The 23162-nt window shown below is 41.9% G+C and overlaps 1 long non-coding RNA gene across 1 annotated transcript; it reads left to right on the plus strand.

Annotated features, from left to right (window-relative positions):
• Positions 1-771: 771 nt before the first annotated feature.
• Positions 772-18872, plus strand: LOC148315802 (uncharacterized). Its single transcript, XR_015840561.1, has 6 exons — positions 772-867; positions 13487-13606; positions 14811-14980; positions 15781-15918; positions 16046-16136; positions 17403-18872. It is a non-coding gene; the product is annotated as an uncharacterized LOC148315802 (long non-coding RNA).
• Positions 18873-23162: the final 4290 nt, after the last annotated feature.

The following is a 23162-nucleotide window of genomic DNA, read 5'->3' on the forward strand; positions in this document are numbered from 1 at the left end:
TTTGACGTACTGCATGGTGCCCTTTTAACGAATCCGATTGAAAATTGGCTAGAAAAGACTCAAGACATTGATCTTACTCTATCCCTATTTTTATGACTTTCCTTCAAAGGGCGTGGCTATTACGGTGCCGCAGAGTCTGATTATTCTCCGTGGCAACAAAAGTTCCTGCAAAATGATTCAGATGATCCATCTTCTGGAAATCTTTCACATTTGAGGATATTCAGGCCCTGAAGACGGCTGCCAACTTATTTTTGATCGCAGTGGTAGCGCCACCAACTGGTTAAAACAAATACAAATTATTTTCGTTGATGTTTTTCTCCGGGCAGGTGAACAAAATCTACCTTATATTTGCTCGGATGAGTGTTTAGGCCTTGAGCATGTCACAATACAAAAGTCTTTCGCCTTCTTCAGAGTGTCACATGATGCTGTCTTGTGACCCGTCTTTATCAGCTGATGTTCCATGAGGGCGTGACTTACCTGTCACAAGAATGAAGGCAAGTCACGCCCCCCGCTGTCCGTTCACTCCGCCAAGATGCTGCTCCAGGTGGTAGAGAGGATGAAGGCTCCCTTGTCTCTGTTCATGGTTTTTATGCCTCGCTTGCAGATCTCAATGGCCTCTCTGATCCAGCGCTGTTGTTTGTTCTCTTCTGTGCGGATGACCCTGCCCTTCTCCCGGTCCATGATGTGGTTTTCCCTTTTGCAGTGGTCAGTGATTGCTGATTTGTAATGTTCATGCTGTGCTTGTTCTTTTACTGCTCTGATTTTTTAATTTTTTTGACAGGTAAGTCACACCCTCATGGAACATCAGCTCAAGACACCATCATGCGACACTCTGAAGAAGGCAAAAGACTCGCCGAAACATGTCAGGTAAAAAATTAACCTAAAACATAATTGTCTGCTTTTAATGAATCAGTCAAATATCAATAATAAGAAGACAAAATGAACCTAATACAAATAAATGAATGCTTAATAACTCCCCTGCACATGCTCCTAAAAATCCAAACCTTCACCTGTAAATAAAACGTCCCGACCTGAAGACATCTTAATGTTATTATTTTGTTATACACACAGTGCCGCCAAGTGGAATCAAAAATTTGTTTTTATTTTAATTTTTACGTACTGCACGGTGCCCTTTTGACGAATCCGACTGAAAATGAGTCAGAAAAGATTCAAGACAATGATCTTACTCTCTGCCGAATTTTGTGACGTTTTGGCAAAAGGCGTGGCTATTAAGGTGCTGAAAAGTCCGATTGTACTCTGTGGCAACAAAAGCTCCGGCAACATGACTCAGATGATCCTATCTTCTCGAAGTTGTACACATTTGAGGATACTTCAGCCCTGAAGACATCTACCAACTTATTTTCCATCGTAGTAGTAGCGCCACCAACTGGTAAAAGCTAATACAAGTTATTTTCTTGGATGTTTTTCTCCGTGCAACTCAACAAGGTCGCCCTCATATATGCTCGGATGACTGTTTCGGCCATGAGGATGTCACAATACGAAATTCGTCCTTTTTCATGAAAAGTTGTGGGAGTGGCATTGCACTGTTCGGCAATAAAACAAAGCTGATTATGAGGTTCTAAATATGAACGACAACTCGTAAAACTTTACACACACATCAGGCCGAGCAAATTTATCAATATTTTCTACGTTAGTTGTGCAGCTTTTTTTAAATGGCTCGCCATGGCCCTCGAGAAATGTTAAAAAAAGCAGCTCTGGTTGAGTGTTTCACCTCGCTTTTTGTAAATTTTATGGAGTACAGTGAACCCTCGGTTATCGCGGTTAACGGGGAACGAGACCACCCGCGAAAACTGAAAATCCGCGAAGTAGCGGCGCACCTTCAAAAATGCTTAAAAAAAATAAACAATATATATAATAAATATATATATATATATATATATATATATATATATATACGGGGAGAGAGAGAGTGAAATTCATGTTATAACAAAAAAACCAAATTATTATTAAAACGTATTATTTTTTTATTCCCCAGCCATTCTTTTAGTATTTATTTAATTACTCCGACTTTTACCTGCTGGTACGCCGTCCGGTGTGCCCTGTGAAATGAAAGGTGGCATTCTTTATTTATTTATTCATTTATTCATTCATAACTGACAGCCTCGCGCTCCGCTCGTGCCCGGGCAGAAGAGGTGCTCCAATTTGGCTTAACTGTGACACACGCCCGTCCTCCTCCCCCGGAGCTTCCATTCGGTTAAACTTAGGGGCCGCTTGGCACCGCCCGTGCCCGGGGAAGGTGCTCCTCTTCGGCTTACTGTGACGCGAGCATGCCCTCCTCCTCCGGAGCTTCCATTCGGTTAAACTTAGGGGCCGCTTGGAACCGCCCGTGCCCGGGGAAGGTGCTCCTCTTCGGCTTACTGTGACGCGAGCATGCCCTCCTCCTCCGGAGCTTCCATTCGGTTAAACTTAGGGGCCGCTTGGCACCGCCCGTGCCCGGGGAAGGTGCTCCTCTACGGCTTAACTGCCACGCACGCTGGCCGGAGCTCTGGTACGGTCCGAACCGCGCGAAACGTCGCCACCGATCGTGTCCGGGGGAATGTGCTCTTCTTCGTCCACTCTCCTCTTCGCCCACGCTCTTCTTCGGCGCACGCCGGCCGTCTAACCGCTCCAGCGCCCCGTCGTGCCGCTCGGCGAAACTACAATGCCCCCGAATATTTTTTAGACCCGCGAAGCACTGAACCCGCGAAAGGTGAACCGCGAAGTAGCGAGGGTTCACTGTATGTATAAGACCAAGACCTACAAAAAAGTCTCTTGGAGCAATGAGCTAGGTTTTACAGGAAGTCGGCCATTTTGAATTTACTTAAAAGGGGGCGGGTCACCACAATGGACTTTGTGTAGAAATTATTATTTCGGCCCGAGCAGCGACCGCGGCGAGGTCCCTATTGTTTTTGTAGAAAATATTATTACTTTTATTATTATTATTATTATTATTATTATTAGGGCCTGAGCAGCGACCGCTGCGAAGTCCCTATTGTTTTTGTAGGAATTATTATTATTATTATTTTTCCGATTGTTCGATCGCATTTTTGACCCCCGAAACATGCACAAAAACTCACCAAACTTGGCAGTCTCATCGGGCATGGCGAAAAATTTGATATTTTTTAACGTCTAATATGAACAGGAAGTGAGTTATGAATTTTTGAAAGTCCGATTTTTGCCCTTTTTTGCATGTTTACAGGGGTCATTCTTTTGCACCCTGATCCTAAAGGCTTCATCTGATTGCCTTAAAATTCTGTCTGTAGCATCTGAAGACCTGGGACAAACACTGGGGCTAAAATTTTTTGTTTCCGAAATACTATATGACGGGGGCGGGGCTTCAAAGTTTTCACTTAAGATTTCCTTCGCCGCAATGGACAAAATGCTTAATAACTCTCCTGCACGTGCTGCTAAAAATCCAAAACTTCACATGTACATAAAGAGTCGGTACCTGAAGACATCTATATGTTTATATTCAGTTATACACCTTGCACCAATCAATATAAATTTTTACATTTTGACGTACTGCACGGTGCCCTTTTAACGAATCCGATTGAAAATTGGCTAGAAAAGACTCAAGACATTGATCTTACTCTATCCCTATTTTTATGACTTTCCTTCAAAGGGCGTGGCTATTACGGTGCCGCAGAGTCTGATTATTCTCCGTGGCAACAAAAGTTCCTGCAAAATGATTCAGATGATCCATCTTCTGGAAATCTTTCACATTTGAGGATATTCAGGCCCTGAAGACGGCTGCCAACTTATTTTTGATCGCAGTGGTAGCGCCACCAACTGGTTAAAACAAATACAAATTATTTTCGTTGATGTTTTTCTCCGGGCAGGTTAACAAAATCTACCTTATATTTGCTCGGATGAGTGTTTAGGCCTTGAGGATGTCACAATACGAAAGTCTTTCGCCTTCTTCAGAGTGTCACATGATGGTGTCTTGTGACCCGTCTTTATCAGCTGATGTTCCATGAGGGCGTGACTTACCTGTCACGAGAATGAAGGCAAGTCACGCCCCCCGCTGTCCGTTCACTCCGCCAAGATGCTGGTCCAGGTGGTAGAGAGGATGAAGGCTCCCTTGTCTCTGTTCATGGTTTTTATGCCTCGCTTGCAGATCTCAATGGCCTCTCTGATCCAGCGCTGTTGTTTGTTCTCTTCTGTGCGGATGACCCTGCCCTTCTCCCGGTCCATGATGTGGTTTTCCCTTTTGCAGTGGTCAGTGATTGCTGATTTGTAATGTTCATGTTGTGCTTGTTCTTTTACTGCTCTGATTTTTTCATTTTTTTGACAGGTAAGTCACACCCTCATGGAACATCAGCTCAAGACACCATCATGCGACACTCTGAAGAAGGCGAAAGACTCGCCGAAACATGTCAGGTAAAAAATTATCCTAAAACATAATTGTCTGCTTTTAATGAATCAGTCAAATATCAATAATAAGAAGACAAAATGAACCTAATACAAATAAATGAATGCTTAATAACTCCCCTGCACATGCTCCTAAAAATCCAAACCTTCACCTGTAAATAAAACGTCCCGACCTGAAGACATCTTAATGTTATTATTTTGTTATACACACAGTGCCGCCAAGTGGAATCAAAAATTTGTTTTTATTTTAATTTTCACGTACTGCACGGTGCCCTTTTGACGAATCCGACTGAAAATTAGTCAGAAAAGACTCAAGACAATGATCTTACTCTCTGCCGAATTTTGTGACGTTTTGGCAAAAGGCGTGGCTATTCAGGTGCTGAAAAGTCCGATTGTACTCTGTGGCAACAAAAGCTCCGGCAACATGACTCAGATGATCCTATCTTCTCGAAGTTGTACACATTTGAGGATACTTCAGCCCTGAAGACATCTACCAACTTATTTTACATCGTAGTAGTAGCGCCACCAACTGGTAAAAGCTAATACAAGTTATTTTCTTGGATGTTTTTCTCCGTGCAACTCAACAAGGTCGCCCTCATATATGCTCGGATGACTGTTTCGGCCATGAGGATGTCACAATACGAAATTCGTGATTTTTCGTGAAAAGTTGTGGGAGTGGCATTGCACTGTTCGGCAATAAAACAAAGCTGATTATGAGGTTCTAAATATGAACGACAACTCGTAAAACTTTACACACACATCAGGCCGAGCAAATTTATCAATATTTTATACGTTAGTTGTGCAGCTTTTTTGAAATGGCTCGCCATGGCCCTCGAGAAATGTTAAAAAAAAGCAGCTCTGGTTGAGTGTTTCACCTCGCTTTTTGTAAATTTTATGGAGTACAGTGAACCCTCGGTTATCGCGGTTAATGGGGACCGAGACCACCCGCGAAAACTGAAAATCCGCGAAGTAGCGGCGCACCTTCAAAAATGCTTAAAAAAAATAAACAGGTCACTGCTCGGGCCCTAATAATAATAATAATAATAATTTCCACAAAAACAATAGGGACCTCGCCGCGGTCGCTGCTCGGGCCCCAATAATAATTTCTACACAAAGTCCATTGTGGTGACCCGCCCCCTTTTAAGTAAATTCAAAATGGCCGACTTCCTGTAAAACCTAGCTCATTGCTCCAAGAGTCTTTTTTGTAGGTCTTGGTCTTATACATACAGTGAACCCTCGCTACTTGGCGGTTCACCTTTCGCGGGTTCAGTGCTTCGCGGGTCTAAAAAATATTCGGGGGCATTGTAGTTTCGCCGAGCGGCACGACGGGGCGCTGGAGCGGTTAGACGGCCGGCGTGCGCCAAAGAAGAGCGTGGGCGAAGAGGAGAGTGGACGAAGAAGAGCACGTTCCCCCGGACACGATCGGTGGCGACGTTTCGCGCGGTTCGGACAGTACCAGAGCTCCGGCCGGCGTGCGTGGCAGTTAAGCCGTAGAGGAGCACCTTCCCCGGGCACGGGCGGTGCCAAGCGGCCCCTAAGTTTAACCGAATGGAAGCTCCGGAGGAGGAGGGCATGCTCGCGTCACAGTAAGCCGAAGAGGAGCACCTTCCCCGGGCACGGGCGGTTCCAAGCGGCCCCTAAGTTTAACCGAATGGAAGCTCCGGGGGAGGAGGGCATGCTCGCGTCACAGTAAGCCGAAGAGGAGCACCTTCCCCGGCCACGGGCGGTTCCAAGCGGCCCCTAAGTTTAACCGAATGGAAGCTCCGGAGGAGGAGGGCATGCTCGCGTCACAGTAAGCCGAAGAGGAGCACCTTCCCCGGGCACGGGCGGTGCCAAGCGGCCCCTAAGTTTAACCGAATGGAAGCTCCGGGGGAGGAGGGTGGGCGTGTGTCACAGTTAAGCCGAATTGGAGCACCTCTTCCGCCCGGGCACGAGCGGAGCGCGAAGCTGTCAGTTATGAATGAATAAATGAATAAATAAATAAAGAAAGAAAGAATGGCACCTTTCATTTCACAGGGCACACCAGACGGCGTACCAGCAGGTAAAAGTCTGAGTAATTAAATAAATACAAAAAGAATGGCTGGGGAATAAAAAAATAATACGTTTTAATAATAATTTGGTTTTTTTGTTATAACATCAATTTCACTCTCTCTCTCTCTCCCCGTATATATATATTTATATATTTATTATATATATTGTATTTTTTTTTAAGCATTTTTGAAGGTGCGCCGCTACTTCGCGGATTTTCAGTTTTCGCGGGTGGTCTCGGTCCCCATTAACCGCGATAACCGAGGGTTCACTGTACTCCATAAAATTTACAAAAAGCGAGGTGAAACACTCAACCAGGGCTGCTTTTTTTAACATTTCTCGAGGGCCATGGCGAGCCATTTCAAAATAGCTGCACAACTAACGTATAAAATATTGATAAATTTGCTCTGCCTGATGTGTGTGTAAAGTTTCACGAGTTGTCGTTCATATTTAGAACCTCATAATCAGCGTTGTTTTATTGCCGAACAGTGCAATGCCACTCCCACAACTTTTCACGAAAAAGGATGAATTTCGTATTGTGACATCCTCATGGCCGAAACAGTCATCCGAGCATATATGAGGGCGACCTTGTTGAGTTGCACGGAGAAAAACATCCAAAAAAATAACTTGTATTAGCTTTTACCAGTTGGTGGCGCTACTACTACGATGAAAAATAAGTTGGTGGATGTCTTCAGGGCTGAAGTATCCTCAAATGTGTACAACTTCGAGAAGATAGTATCATCTGAGTAATGTTGCCGGAGCTTTTGTTGCCACAGAGTACAATCGGACTTTTCAGCACCGTAATAGCCACGCCTTTTGCCAAAACGTCACAAAATTCGGCAGAGAGTAAGTGAGTCTTTTCTGACTAATTTTCAGTCGGATTCGTCAAAAGGGCACCGTGCAGTACGTGAAAATTAAAATAAAAACAAATTTTTGATTCCACTTGGCGGCGCTGTGTGTATAACAAAATAATAACATTAAGATGTCTTCAGGTCGGGACGTTTTATTTACAGGTGAAGGTTTGGATTTTTAGGAGCATGTCCAGGGGAGTTATTAAGCATTCATTTATTTGTATTAGGTTCATTTTGTCTTCTTATTATTGATATTTGACTGATTCATTAAAAGCAGACAATTATGTTTTAGGTTAATTTTTTACCTGACATGTTTCGGCGAGTCTTTCGCCTTCTTCAGAGTGTCGCATGATGGTGTCTTGAGACCCGTCTTTATCAGCTGATGTTCCATGAGGGTGTGACTTACCTGTCAAAAAAATTAAAAAATCAGAGCAGTAAAAGAACAAGCACAACATGAACATTACAAATCAGCAATCACTGACCACTGCAAAAGGGAAAACCACATCATGGACTGGGAGAAGGGCAGGGTCATCCGCACCGGAGAGAACAAACTACAGCGCTGGATCAAAGAAGCAATTGAGATCTGCAAGCGAGGCATAAAAACCATGAACAGAGACAAGGGAGCCTTCATCCTCTCTACCACCTGGAGCAGCATCTTGGCGGAGTGAACGGACAGCGGGGGGCGTGACTTGCCTTCATTCTTGTGACAGGTAAGGCACGCCTTCATGGAACATCAGCTGATTAAGACTGGTCACAAGACACCATCACAGGGTTCGAAGTTAACTTTAAAAACTGCTTCCCCATAGGGCAAGTGCCACTAAAATTTGCCTTGCCCGAGTGGCCAAATTACTTGCCCAACTTGGGCAAGTGACAATTCTTTTTCTCTTGCCCTGAGTGACTTTTTGTATGACAAAGTGTATAATTACAAATTGCATGAATTTTTTGTTCGGACAGTTCCCGCCTAGAAAGAATTAAAAATACGTTACAATCATAAGTGTTGCTTATATAAAAATGTATCATGTATTAACACATTAATTAGGTGTCTGCTGACCCAGGATTATGTTATTGTTATGTTATGTTATATATCAAAGAGAATGTGGAATGACACTGAACGATGGAAGGTGGAAGGATGTGGAAAGATCGTGAATGACATTGAATGATTTGGAATGACACTGAAAGATTTTGAATAATACTGAATGACACTGAATGAAGTAAAACTCTCTGGGAACGGGCCAATTCAAGATAGCTGCCGCACTGTGGGGGAGGCTTTGGTACCAAATTTGGAAAGAGACCCAAACGGTTGGGTCCATTTTATATCAGTGTGGGGGTGAAACGTTGGTCTCTGCGGAGCTGTCTGAATATTGGAGAAGTGAGAAGACAAAGTAAAACAGAACAATTAAAATCACTCTTCAAATACATATTGTTTGGTAAGCAGAGCATGATTTACAGCTCACCATTTTATTGCATGCACCAAGCATGTTATACATTTTTCTGTCCACGGGATGGCGTAGTCAAGAAAAATGAAGCATCTCGAAGCCCATTCGTGTGTGAAGTATTTCCCTGCAGGGCTTGGCTGCTTTATGGGGCTTCATTTTGCCATCACTAGTTTTAGATAGTTTTAATTTTTGAAAGAGCATTTTCATTTTACAGTGAACCCTCGCTACTTCGCGGTTCACCTTTCGCGGGTTCAGTGCTTCGCGGGTCTAAAAAATATTCGGGGGCATTGTAGTTTCGCCGAGCGGCACGACGGGGCGCTGGAGCTGTTAGACGGCCGGCATGCGCCGAAGAAGAGCGTGGGCGAAGAGGAGAGTGGACGAAGAAGAGCACGTTCCCCCGGGCACGATTTGGGGCGACGTTTCGCGCGGTTCGGACCGTACCAGAGCTCCGGCCAGCGTGCGTGGCAGTTAAGCCGAAGAGGAACAACTTCCGCCCGGGCACTAGCGGGGCGACATTTCGCTCTGTTCGGGAGCGTACGAGAGCTCCGGAGGAGGCCGGCCGGCGTGCGTGGCAGTTAAGCCGAAGAGGAGCACCTTCCCCGGGCACGGGCGGTGTCAAGCGGCCCCTAAGTTTAACCGAATGGAAGCTCCGGAGGAGGAGGGCATGCTCGCGTCACAGTTAAGCCGAAGAGAAGCACCTTCCCCGGGCACGGGCGGGGCGAAATGAAACCGAGTTCAACCGAACGGAGACACGCTTCGGGGGAGCAGGTGCATGACAATTAAGCCGAAGAGGAGCACCTCTTCCGCCCGAGCACGAGCGGAGCGCGAGGCTGTCAGTTATGAATGAATAAATGAATAAAAAAAATAAATGAAGAATGCCACCTTTCATTTCACAGGGCACACCGGACGGCGTACCAGCAGGTAAAGGTCGAAGTAATTAAAAAAATACAAAAAGAAGTAATTGAATAAATACAAAAATAATGGCTGGGGAATAAAAAAATAATAAGTTTTAATAATAATTTTTTTTTTTTGTTATAGCATGAATTTCACTCTCTCTCTCTCTCTACCCGTGTATATATATATATATATATACATATATATATATATATATATATACATATTTATTATTTTTTTTTTTTAAGCATTTTTGAAGGTGCACCACTACTTCGCACTTTTTTTTTTTAAGCATTTTTGAAGGTGCGCCGCTACTTCGCGGATTTTCAGTTTTCGCGGGTGGTCTCGGTCCCCATTAACCGCGATAACCGAGGGTTCACTGTATTTTTTTCATTATCGAATTTTATTTTTTTCTATTCAAGTTTTGAGTTCATTTTCGTTTACTAAAATAACCTTGGGCTGCAACTACTATCACAGCAACGGCTCATTATATTTTGGCTGCTAAATATGCCAATTTGTCAGAGAGAAGACCGTGACAAAGAATGGCCCAATCGCAATAAACACTCTACACCATACGTTCCTCGTTGACGTGTACATGGGGTGTTGCAGAGCACAGGTTCCAAGCGTACCGATATTGCAAAATTGGGACAATGCGTGTGACGACACCAACTTCCGCCTCCTATGTCATCGAGCTTGGCGGCACGTTATCATTATGTATTTATTTGTAACAATTTTGACGTTGAGAGTGATATTAAAACTTAAGTAATGTGGTAGTTAAGAAAAAACCCTGGCTTGGGACCCACCGGAACAAGCTATAGCTTCATTTGTACTATTTGAGGCGCTCTCACAATCTGCGGCGCATGCACACAAGGTCGCTAAGTACGCTAGCTGCACTCGGACAAAACACGTAGGTGACTTTAAAAGAGTGACCGAAATTGCACACATGCAACTGTTTATCATAATGTCATAATTTGATATGTACATTTGAAGAGAATTTTTTTCAGCATGGGCACAAGAATTCCACCGAACATCGCCAGTTCAATGGGATTTTGGTTAAGTCCGCAAATAATTGTGGACAATATACTTTGGCTGCGCGCTCGAATAATTTTACTCGTATATACTTCAATGAGGGTGTAGTGTGGGTATCGGGATCTTTAACACGCCCTAACACGAAGCTGACTCTCCAACCGCCACAGCCTTTTAATGACGAAATTATAAAATAAACAAAAACACTGTTCAACAACATAAAATAAAATAAAAAATCACATCATACTTACATTTATAAACTTTAATCCTCAAGAACATTATTCTCAGGTTGACCGAAAGACGAGGACACGGGAGCGCCTCTGGCATGTTCTTCTTCCTTGTGTAGGCGAATGACGTTTTAAGGTGCTTGTCCGCCACCTGCTGTGCTGAACTATGTATTAAATAAGAAAAGCAAATTGTTGAATGTTTTTTCCCCAATGAAGACTGAATTGTAAAATACCCGGAAATGGCTTTTCTGTTTTATTGTGCATTTAAAAAAAATTCAGATTGTCCTTTTTTGTTGAGATAATTGTTGAATATTGAAATTGCACATGTAACTGGTAATTTAGTTTTAGATATTATTTGAACCAGTGGAGGGCCATGCATTTCACACCTGGGCCTTCAATGAAGTCCTACTTAGTCCTACTTGAATAAATCCCCCTCATAATACCATAATTTATGACACCACGGGTGGACAAACAATATACAGAAAAGCACTTAGACAGCACTGACCGAGTGTTGGACGATATAGCTTCTCTTGAAAGGTCCGTGTTGAAAATGGCCTCGCAAGTGAATCTTCAATTTCTAAAGATAAAGATGTCTTTTAATTGTCCCATAACGGGGACATTTGCAGTGTTACAGCAGCAAAGATATACATCACACAGTGGCACCGACGTAATGTAGCCGTTAATGTATAACATTGGCAGCAGGCATTCATAAAAAGCATGCAAATATACACAGTATATACGTATATACACAGATCCCCATGTATATACACACTTACAGCCCACAACATATACAAGTGTAAGGAAACACTCCTAATGCCTGTCTATGGTTCAGAGGGGAAATAAATAAAAATGCTGCAATGATAAAAAAAAATACTGAATGATTGAAAATACTGCAATGATAAAAATACTGCAAGAATAAAAGTACTGTACCCAGCCAACATGTCCAACTGGGCCCCAAATGGGGTAAATGCGGGATTCCTGGGTACCAAGTGGGAATGGGCTAGAAGTGGGCAATGGTACAGGGTTCCATGTGGGCGCCATCTGGGATTGGTGGGCATGGGCTTAAACTGGGCAAATGTTGTGGGTGCAATACGGGTTGTGTATGGGCTAAGTGGGCATGGGTTAGAACTGGTAAAGATAAAGATAAAGATGGCCTTTATTAGTCCCACAATGGGGAAATTTGAGGTGTTACAGCAGCAAAGATATAGCTCACACAGAGTCGGCGGCGTAATGTAGCCGTTAATGTATAACATTAGCAGCAGACATTCATAAAAAGCATGCAAATATACACAGTATAAACGTATCTAAGTGTAAGGAAACACTCCTAATGTCTGTCCATTATACAGAGGGGAAAATGCTGTAATGATAAAAACTACTGAATCTACTACTGAAACCATTTATAGGTCCTATTTGGGTTATGTGTGGGCTAAGTGGGCATGGGTTAGAACTGGTCAACCATGTGAGGGTCTCATATGGGCTGTATATGGGCCAAGTGGGCATGGGTTAGAGCTGGTCAACCATGTCTGGGTCCTATTTGGGTTATGTGTGGGCTAAGTGGGCATGGGTTAGAAGTGGTCACCATTTATCGGTCCTGTTTGGGTTATGTGTGGGATAAGTGGGCATAGGTTAGAGCTGGTCAACCATGTCTGGGTCCTGTATGGGTTATAGATGAGCTAAGCGGGCATGGGTTTGAAAATTTGTTCTGGAGCCTTTTTGATATTTAATGCATGCTATGCTAATAGTAACCACCCGAAGACTATTCTCAGTAGAACTATTCAATGGATGCCAAAACGATAGAGACATGGCCATGGAGCCTATGCTGCGAGATTGTGAAAGGACTAAAATAAGTGTAGGATTTTTGAGGACCAGAAGTCAGCTTTTATTAGGTTTGACATTGATTTAACTTATGGAACAATGCAAATTATGGTCGGGTTGTTGTTGGACTTTTTCCGCTTTTGACTAAGGGACGGGTGTTTTTATTTTCTGGGACTCTTTAGAACAAGCGGCACGGTGGCGGACTGGTTAGCAAGTCCGCATCACAGTACAGAAGTGCAAGGTTCTCCCTGTGCCTGCTAGGGTTTTCGCCGGTTTCCTCCCACTTTCCAAAAACATCCAGTATAGGTTGATTGGTCACTGGTCCAAGGTCTGAGTGTGAGAGCGGATGGTTGCTTGTCTCTGTGTGCCCTGCGATTGACTGGCAACCAGTTCAGGGTGTACCCTGTCGACTGCCCGAAGACAGCTGGGATAGGCTCCAGCACTCCCGGGGACCCTTGTGAGGACAAGAAGCAGTACAGAGGATTGATTGATTTATTAAAATTAAAATTAAATTCATGTATTTATCTATGCTAAATTTAACAAGGCTGGACGTTATATTTTGTGAATTTACATGTACCCCCAACTGTGACTTAATAACCCTTAAGGGACAAGATAACATTTTATAATATACCAGACAGCTAAGATTGTCATCTATGAACTATTTGACAAGGCAGGTCCAGCATTGTCAGCCACATCCAACAGTCAACACAGTTACTTTTTTTTAAATAAACAAAATCAACATTAGTAATTAGTTATTTTATTAATTCTGTATGCTGTGAAAGATCTTTATTCAAAGTATATTTGAAGTTATTTCTACCTTATTGCTTGATTTTTGTAGATTCAAGTTGGAGTTGTCAAAATTACAGATTCTTTTGAAGGCAGCATATTCAAACTGTGAGAAAAGGAGCGAATGCAAGCTACGCGGTCTTTGAGGTGCGGCAGAAGAGCTGAAAGCACGGTGAGTCCCGAACGATAATTGAATTAATTAATTAATCTTGGGTAAATGTCTGGCTCTCATTTTTTAGACTTACTTTACAATGTGTTTTGTAATTTTTCAAGGTTGCCTGTGTTGGAAAACTGCTTGGTGCGTTAGCTAAAACACAGTATGCTAAAATGATAAGTGACGAGAACACAGAGGGTATATCAACAACGTACGTACTCGAATTATTTTGGGGAAAACTTAAGTACATTATAATCACCCTTTTAATAATACTGATAAGCGTTGTGTGTTTTATTTATTTTTATGAGGACCTTTACAACGAGCTACATATTGTTCGCATTGGGCCTACGACGCTAAACACAGTGTCCCTCGATCTCTCTCCAAAATTCTCCAAAAGACTTAAGCTTTCACTCAAATTAATACAATCTACTCCACTAGCTCATTTAAGGCTTTTTTGTGATGTGTTTGATTTGGGTAAGTAAAGCAAAACATATTAACTGTTGAATGTTGCCTGTTATTTAAATAATAGAAATTCAAGATGAAAGTTGAACAGATATTGAAATGCTAGATTGGCTCATTCAGAATCATGCCACAATGTGCTTTGTATGTTTTGTGTGTGGGTTTATCAAGCTCTAATTCAATGCAGTGTCCAAAACGAGCGCGCATAATTGTTGGATGAATGTTGGTTAATAGAGTCAGATAATAGTTAAAATTCCAACAGTTGAACAGATGTTGAAATGCTAGATTGGCTCATTCAGAATCATGCCACAATGTGCTTTGTATGTTTTGTGTGTCGGCTTATCAAGCTCTAATTCAATGCAGTGTTGAGCTGCATTTGAGAGGAACTACGTAAGTAACTAATGTGGAAAAATTGTGACTTCTTTGTGTACTTTTATTTTGAATATTCAAATTTTGTGGGTAAAGGTTAGAGAAAATAAGTTAAAAATGAGAGCTGTACAGGTATTTAAGTTTTTGGTTTGTAAAATACCCGAATGTGGGTTTCAGCAGGTGAGGCAATGATTGGACAGAGCAAAAGCTATGCTCCAAAATAGAAGTGATTACACCTTCACTAGACTAACCTGCAGCTAATTACATAATTATAAAATTAACACTTTAACCTGGCTTCCCCATCACAGATGTATTCTTTTAAATGCAAAGCTTTTTGTTCTAGCTTTTGTTGTTAAATGACATTCATGCCCAAGTGTCTATGCATCCATTGCAGGGATGTTTTCTCAAGTGACGAGTCTGAAGCCTGTGATGACGAAGTACCATCTACACCTCCCCATGGATTGTCACAGAGAAAAAGCTTCCTAACCAAGAGAGGCGCTGCAGAAGGTCCTTGAGTACGTCCAACGTGTTGAGTCTGTGAGTCTACTGCAGGATCTAATGCAGGTATGAAAATGATGAAATTTTAATGTATTATCTTCAAAATTATAAATAATTATTTAATTTCTTGAAATATAAAATTAGGTACCCTAAACCCAAGTAGGAACCCCAGTCCCAGTACATTCCTGATTCTGGAGCTACAGAGATCAAACCATCCTACTGTATCACTAAATAGCCCCACCTCTAAAACCCTGATTCGGAAGGCCGAGTTGAAAGACTTCAGAGTTCAAGATGGTCAACTGCAACTATGATAAGCCGAATGTGTTCACCCCAAGTCGGAAACTGAGAAAAAGACTCAATTTTCACATGATTTCAGTCCCTTCTATATTTAAAAGAATGTATTGGGGCTCTAAAAATGTGAAATATTTTTACAAGTATTTCTTTTACTACTCATAGGCAGTTTCATAATAATAGTACAATTTGGCATCGTGTATTGTTTTTTGGTTCCATTCAAAATGCACAAGACGTATAGACATATTTTGTTTGTGGATCGCTGCAGCATCACACGAGCGCACAGAGACAAACGTGGCAGCAACTTAAAACAATTAAAACATCGAATCGAAATCGGGAACTGAAAATCAAAAATCGAATCGGGGCTTGAGTGAATCGTTACCTCCCTAATCATAATCATTTTGGTAGAATGTTGGGCTCTTGCCCTTTGAGTGTATATGGCGTTACCGAAGCTGTTCACTTAATCGACAATTCCTTTCCTGTGACGTTTATCATACCCAGTTTAACTGCCAAAATATTTTTAAGTGTGTGATGATTATCTGGATCGAGTGACACCCATGTTATAATGGTTGCAGGTATTGGTGGATTGGACGATAGTGTCAGAACAATGATGGCGTTCATCATGACAAATCCTCTGTCTCTGAAGTACAATCTCTTTGGACATCGTAGCAAGAACAAGCGCCGAGACCTGCCTTTTTCTGATGTTCTATACGGTAATATATTTTTTTTTTAATTTTTTTTTTAAGGGATTGTGGTGTGAAGACATTTCAGCATGTCCCATAAGGTTTCACAATCATTAAATAGCTTTACTAAGTTGGCTTCTTGTCTTTTTTGTTTTAGGAGCACTGAAAAGGAATGGAGCCACAAAGGACATCAACGAGAAGGACACAGGCAACCCTGTCCAAGTGGTTCATGGGAGCTTGTGATCAAGGTGGGAATAGGGCAGTTCGAGCTCGGAGATCTCAAGGCAACTGTCAGGTTTAAAACGTCCTGACGCCATTTTTAGACTGAAGGTGGCATAAATCCAGACCAAACCAGTTAGAGTTTTGTTTTTGACCATTCGCGAATGGGAGAGGAAGTCAGGAGGTGAAGCAGGCGTCTTGCCAGTTCAATCTCGCGCACTCTCTCTCACTCTCTACCACCCGTTCGGTCTTTTATCAGCAACCTAAGCAGACAATGGAGGTCTGTCTGAAATTCTAGCAGGCAGGCAGGAAGCAATCAACCACAGTAGTCAGTCAGGAATTCGAAACTAAAGTGTGTGCGTGTGTTCCAGTTGTGCGCGTGTGTGCTAAAGCAATAATGTGAGTGTCTGTGTGTGTGCGCAATTATAACTGATACAAATAGTGTATAAAAACATGATTAGAAATACACAAACTATTTACATATCCTCATCCCATCTCACATTTCCCCGTTTGTGGGTTTAAATCATGTCCTTACGGCTTTAAGACAGATCATCATAATGAAATCATACAACAGTGTGGTCATCCGTGGAGGGGCGAAAACCCTCAGTAGGGACAAAATTCCCCTCCTCCCTTCCGGCGTGGAACGAGATTCTCATGGTATGTTGGTCACTTGGGAATAAAACATAAAAAAACTTCAATATACCTAGTGAAAAATAACAAAACTGTCTCCACGCAGAGTTTGTCTCCACGCAGAGCTTGTCTCTGCGGCGACTTGATGGAGGCCCTTGCCTCGTTGTAGGAGGGGACAGCCGTCTTTACCTCCCGGATCTTCGTGTGTGGTGTATGTGTGTGCATGTGTGGGGGCAGGGGCAAAAGGGTCCATGTGTTATTTAGGTTTCAGTGTCCAGTTCGAGTTTGTCATTGTCCAGTTCGAATTCGTCATTCTCAACATCAATCAGGTTGTAATGGTACATTTGGGCAACAAACATGCAGTTAATAATCATCTTTGTCATAAGAATAATGCAACATGAACAGACTACACATAACAAAAATGAAAACCATAATTATCCCGATATATTGTCTTTCAAATTCTTCGTAGTGGTCATAACATCAATAATTGTTTCATTTTATTAAAAATGTAAATGCAGTAATGTTCTCCAATCAAGGCTAAAATTCTTTATGTACGTCATTAATTTCCAAACAATATCTAATCTTTTTGTTCTGTGGCTTCAACATTCGTATCTGTGGCTGGTTGTGCGGTTCCGATGTGCGTGTGGTCCGATATTGTGACTCAGGTGGGCTCCTGTTCGAGGGATTCGCGTTGCTCGGCCTTTAGCTGGAAACCGGAGAAGCTTGTACTGCAACTGGTGGATCCAGCTGCCACGCCCCGCGACCTTTGCTGCCGTCGGGGTCACTGCAATCATCTGGCGAGGGCCATCTCAGCATTCACTTGTCCCAACGAAGTCGTTTCAGCACCTTGAAGAAGAGTTGGTCTCCCACACGGACGTGATTTCTCTGTGGATCAGAACACACTGACCAGTAATTGCGTCTTTTTTTTTTTTTTTCTTTTTGGTCAAAACATGTTTCCCATGTGGACTGGGACTGATGTGCCAGTCGCTGGTGGTTCTGATGAACCTGAGAGTCGATAGGGGATAGTGTCCTAACTTCGGCTGGCACTATCCTCATTGTTGTGATTGAAACACAGTCTGGTCATTGTCTCCTTTTTTTCCCTCATTGTCTTGATAAGTTTGCCCTTAACAGTCCCATTTGTGCGTTCCACAAGTCCTGCAGACTGTATGCACAATGACGCTTTGAGTCAATTTTGCAACAACTGTCCCACTTGTTACAACATCATTCACAAAATGCATAATTTTCACTTCAAATCACTTCTTGAAATTCCAAATGTCAGGATAATTTGTGTTAGGTTGAAGATGTATTTTATCCCATATTTTACTCTATTAGTATTGCAAAAGAATTGTTCCACAGCGTGACCCATGTTTGACCATATGGATGAGAAGACTTCACAGAGAAGCGGATGCCTGAAGACTGGATCAACGTCTGCAACATCAAAGGAGGTGTGCTGAGACACACCTCTGAAACAAAAGGACTGAGACTTTAGTACCAGAGCACTAAAAGGGCATATCTGCCTTTTCAATCAGTGGATGACTGCCATTGATGTCTGTCTTTCCTCTTGTGTCTGAGATGTTTACATGTTCCTGCTGGTGCTCCCCCCTTCATCCCTTAGTGCAAATACATTGTATTGTTAGGGACTTCCCTAATAAAATAGAGGGCTCGGCGGAGTGTGCTCCAGAACGAATTTGGAGATGTAACTGAGCACACCTCCGTTCGTTCTCCTCGCGAGTAAAAGATCAACTCTTGTCTTCCTTCCATTCATTTAGCCTATGTTCAGTGAATGCTTAGGTGATTGAACCTGACAATTTGATTACACAACACTTTTTCCAACTGTTTTAGCATCAACATATGTTGTCGGAAACAACTTAATCCATTTTGAAAACATATGAATTACAACCAAACAATATTGCATCTCAAACAAATAACACTGTCTAAAAAAAAGTTTTTTGTTGAAAAGTCTGTATGTGGGAACAATTTCATATCATACTACCCCTCTCTTGACACATAGTTATGCTCGTGTGTCACTCTTATTACTTTTCCAATCAATGAATTAGGCAGCCAGGATTTGCCATCTGCCAATTTGCTGATCCTGTCCTCAGCAATGTTTGCACCTTTGTTCTCCCAATGTGTGCGTTCAATTACTGGTACCTTTTTCCCTGGCGTGGGATCAAATTGTCAAGTTGATTTTCTGCGTGTGTGTGCGTGTGGGGGTGTGTTCATTTTCCCTTTTAGCTGCGCTGTGTCGATATAAAGGCGAGGCAGTTTCCAATTGTAATTGTGTCATTTTCTGTTAAGTGAATTTTGCGTTCACAAATAACTATTTTAGACGTGCTTTATGCACAACTTTTCTTTTCCTGTTGTGGTTTTTAAAGCCCAATGTCGACAGAACGCATGAACATTTATCTTGACTGTCAGTCCACATTGTAACCATACAACTCATACAAGATGGGAAACCCCAAATTTTAATTAGCTCACACCCGCCTACGCTCTTCCTGCTTATCCTAACAATCTCTTATCCGTTGGTATCACAATGTTAGTACTCCCATCGCATAAAAGTCAGTTTGATTTCAGGCTGCGACCTTGGTTCTCAAACACTTTTACTTCTTATCAGTCTGGAATGCGCACCTGGTCTGTGTTACAAGTCTGAGTTCCTCCAGTCGGGAGGAAGGTCAAGTCGCGGTTTGGTGATAATTTGGACGGCTCCACAGTCGTGTGGCGCCTCCTAGATGATGCGGGGAAAAAATGACGCTGGGCTGAAATGCACCGCAACTTATCAGTATAATGTGTCCCTGTGACAATTAGGCCGGCGTGCAATGTGAATGTGGTGGGAAAAGAATGTAATTTTTTGATTCCTTAAAGCAGCAGTGAAAGCTCTTAATCACACTCTAAGTGGTTCTCTGCCACGAAATCCAAATTGTTGTGACTAAATATGCAAATGAATTCATTTTGCCCTGGTTCCTGCAGTAACCCAGGCTAATGAAGTCATTTTTTGCAGTCACTGTTTTGCTCAAATGGCTTATAATAATTTGGTAGTGCGTTAAGATGCTTTGTCGATACAATCTTGTAGTGTATCTTCACAAGTTCCAACATACACAACCCATTCCATGGCCATGACGATACTGTTTTAAAGATTACCAAGGCTTGTTGGACCTTTCTCTGCCACATAAATTACAGCCCTGAGAGGCACTGGGCCTCAACTTTATCTATGAAGGGTCAGGGATTTAATGGGGGTCACCGAGGCGTCCCAAGGAAAGTTTTTACAGAAAAGTGGTCTGGCAATATCTTTTCTCTTTCTTATCACTGACAATGCGCCCCTTTAAAGTTTTGACGTTTGTTTGAATTCGCCCGTGCTTATTAATTCTATTGAAGTCCAATTTTGCCAGTGTATCACGGCCTAATGAGTAAAACGCATGTTGATGTAGAACTCCTTCTACACACACTTTTATGTTTGACTTTTTACGTCACGTGATCCTCCATTGCTACCACAACTCGTCCTGAAAAGTTAATGTTTTGTAACAAGACTTACTGCTTCCTCCTTTCTTTCTTTTCTTTTTCCTTCCTTCTGCCCAACACGTTCATGCTTTCTGTGCATAATTTAGAATTTTCTTTTCCATTTTACAAGTTGGCCAATTTAAATTAGGTTGTTTTATTTGAAAAGCCTGTAATTCTCTTTTTTTTCCCCTTTTCACCTAATCACAAATTTCTTATCACAAAAATGAACATGTTAATTCTATTTTATTTCCTATTTTTCCAATCTTGTGACTCATTTCACTTCAACCAGTTCTACCTTAAAGTGGACAAGTACACATCAATGTTTTTTGTAGTTTCTATTTTCTTCTCTGCTTTAATGAAAATTATAGCCCTTCTAGCCAAATTTTTCCTGTGTCATTTCTATCTCTGCATTTCATTCCATTTCTGGCCTACCTTAATACTAAAACAAAAATGCTCTTTCAAAAATTAAAACTATCTAAAACTAGTGATGGCAAAATGAAGCCCCATAAAGCAGCCAAGCCCTGCAGGGAAATACTTCACACACGAATGGGCTTCGAGATGCTTCATTTTTCTTGACTACGCCATCCCATGGACAGAAAAATGTATAACATGCTTGGTGCATGCAATAAAATGGTGAGCTGTAAATCATGCTCTGCCCACCAAACAATATGTATTTGAAGAGTGATTTTAATTGTTCTGTTTTACTTTGTCTTCTAACTTCTCCAATATTCAGACAGCTCCGCCGAGACCAACGTTTCACCCCCACACTGATATAAAATGGACCCAACCGTTTGGGTCTCTTTCCAAATTTGGTACCAAAGCCTCCCCCACAGTGCGGCAGCTATCTTGAATTGGCCCGTTCCCAGAAAGTTTTACTTCATTCAGTGTCATTCAGTATTATTCAAAATCTTTCAGTGTCATTCCAAATCATTCAATGTCATTCACAATCTTTCCACATCCTTCCACCTTCCATCGTTCAGTGTCATTCCACATTCTCTTTCATATATAACATAACATAACAATAACATAATCCTGGGTCAGCAGACACCTAATTAATGTGTTAATACATGATACATTTTTCTATAAGCAACCCTTATGATTGTAACGTATTTTTAATTCTTTCTAGGCGGGAACTGTCCGAACAAAAAATTCATGCAATTTGTAATTAGACACTTTGTCATACAAAAAGTCACTCAGGGCAAGAGAAAAAAAATTGTCACTTGCCCAAGTTGGGCAAGTAATTTGGCCACTCGGGCAAGGCAAATTTTAGTGGCACTTGCCCTATGGGCAAGCAGTTTTTAAAGTTAACTTCGAACCCTGTGATGGTGTCTTGTGACCTGTCTTTATCAGCTGATGTTCCATGAAGGCGTGCCTTACCTGTCACAAGAATGAAGGCAAGTCACGCCCCCCGCTGTCCATTCACTCCGCCAAGACGCTGCTCCAGGTGGTAGAGAGGATGAAGGCTCCCTTGTCTCTGTTCATGGTTTTTATGCCTCGCTTGCAGATCTCAATGGCCTCTCTGATCCAGCGCTGTAGTTTGTTCTCTTCTGTGCGGATGACCCTGCCCTTCTCCCGGTCCATGATGTGGTTTTCCCTTTTGCAGTGGTCAGTGATTGCTGATTTGTAATGTTCATGTTGTGCTTGTTCTTTTACTGCTCTGATTTTTTAATTTTTTTGACAGGTAAGTCACACCCTCATGGAACATCAGCTGATAAAGACTGGTCTCAAGACACCATCATGCGACACTCTGAAGAAGGCGAAAGACTCGCTGAAACATGTCAGGTAAAAAATTAACCTAAAACATAAATGTCTGCTTTTAATGAATCAGTCAAATATCAATAATAAGAAGACAAAATGAACCTAATACAAATAAATGAATGCTTAATAACTCCCCTGCACATGCTCCTAAAAATCCAAACCTTCACCTGTAAATAAAACGTCCCGACCTGAAGACATCTTAATGTTCTTATTTTGTTTTACACACAGCGCCGCCAAGTGGAATCAAAAATTTGTTTTTATTTAAATTTTCACGTACTGCACGGTGCCCTTCTGACGAATCCGACTGAAAATTAGTCAGAAAAGACTCAAGACAATGATCTTACTCTCTGCCGAATTTTGTGACGTTTTGGCAAAAGGCGTGGCTATTACGGTGCTGAAAAGTCCGATTGTACTTTGTGACAACAAAAGCTCCGGCAACATGACTCAGATGATCCTATCTTCTCGAAGTTGTACACATTTGAGGATACTTCAGCCCTGAAGACTTCTACCAACTTATTTTTCATCGTAGTAGTAGCGCCACCAACTGGTAAAAGCTAATACAAGTTATTTTCTTGGATGTTTTTCTCCGTGCAACTCAACAAGGTCGCCCTCATATATGCTCGGATTACTGTTTCGGCCATGAGGATGTCACAATACGAAATTCGTCCTTTTTTGTGAAAGGTTGTGGGAGTGGCATTGCACTGTTCGGCAATAAAACAACGCTGATTATGAGGTTGTAAATATGAACGACAACTCGTGAAACTTTACACACACATCAGGCCGAGCAAATTTATCAATATTTTATACGTTAGTTGTGCAGCTTTTTTGAAATGGCTCGCCATGGCCCTCGAGAAATGTTCAAAAAAGCAACCCTGGTTGAGTGTTTCACCTCGCCTTTTGTAAATTTTATGGAGTACAGTGAACCCTCGGTTATCGCGGTTAATGGGGACCGAGACCACCCGCGAAAACTGAAAATCCGCGAAGTAGCGGCACACCTTCAAAAATGCTTAAAAAAAATACAATATATATAATAAATATATAATATATATATATATATATATATATATATATATATATATATATATATATACGGGGAGAGAGAGAGTGAAATTCATGTTATAACAAAAAAAACAAATTATTATTAAAACATATTATTTTTTAATTCCCCAGCC

The sequence above is a fragment of the Idiotropiscis lumnitzeri genome, unplaced genomic scaffold (assembly GCF_059441095.1).
Source record: "Idiotropiscis lumnitzeri isolate Australia: NSW breed Sydney's pygmy pipehorse unplaced genomic scaffold, RoL_Ilum_1.0 HiC_scaffold_37, whole genome shotgun sequence".
NCBI classification, from domain to species: Eukaryota; Metazoa; Chordata; class Actinopteri; order Syngnathiformes; family Syngnathidae; genus Idiotropiscis; species Idiotropiscis lumnitzeri.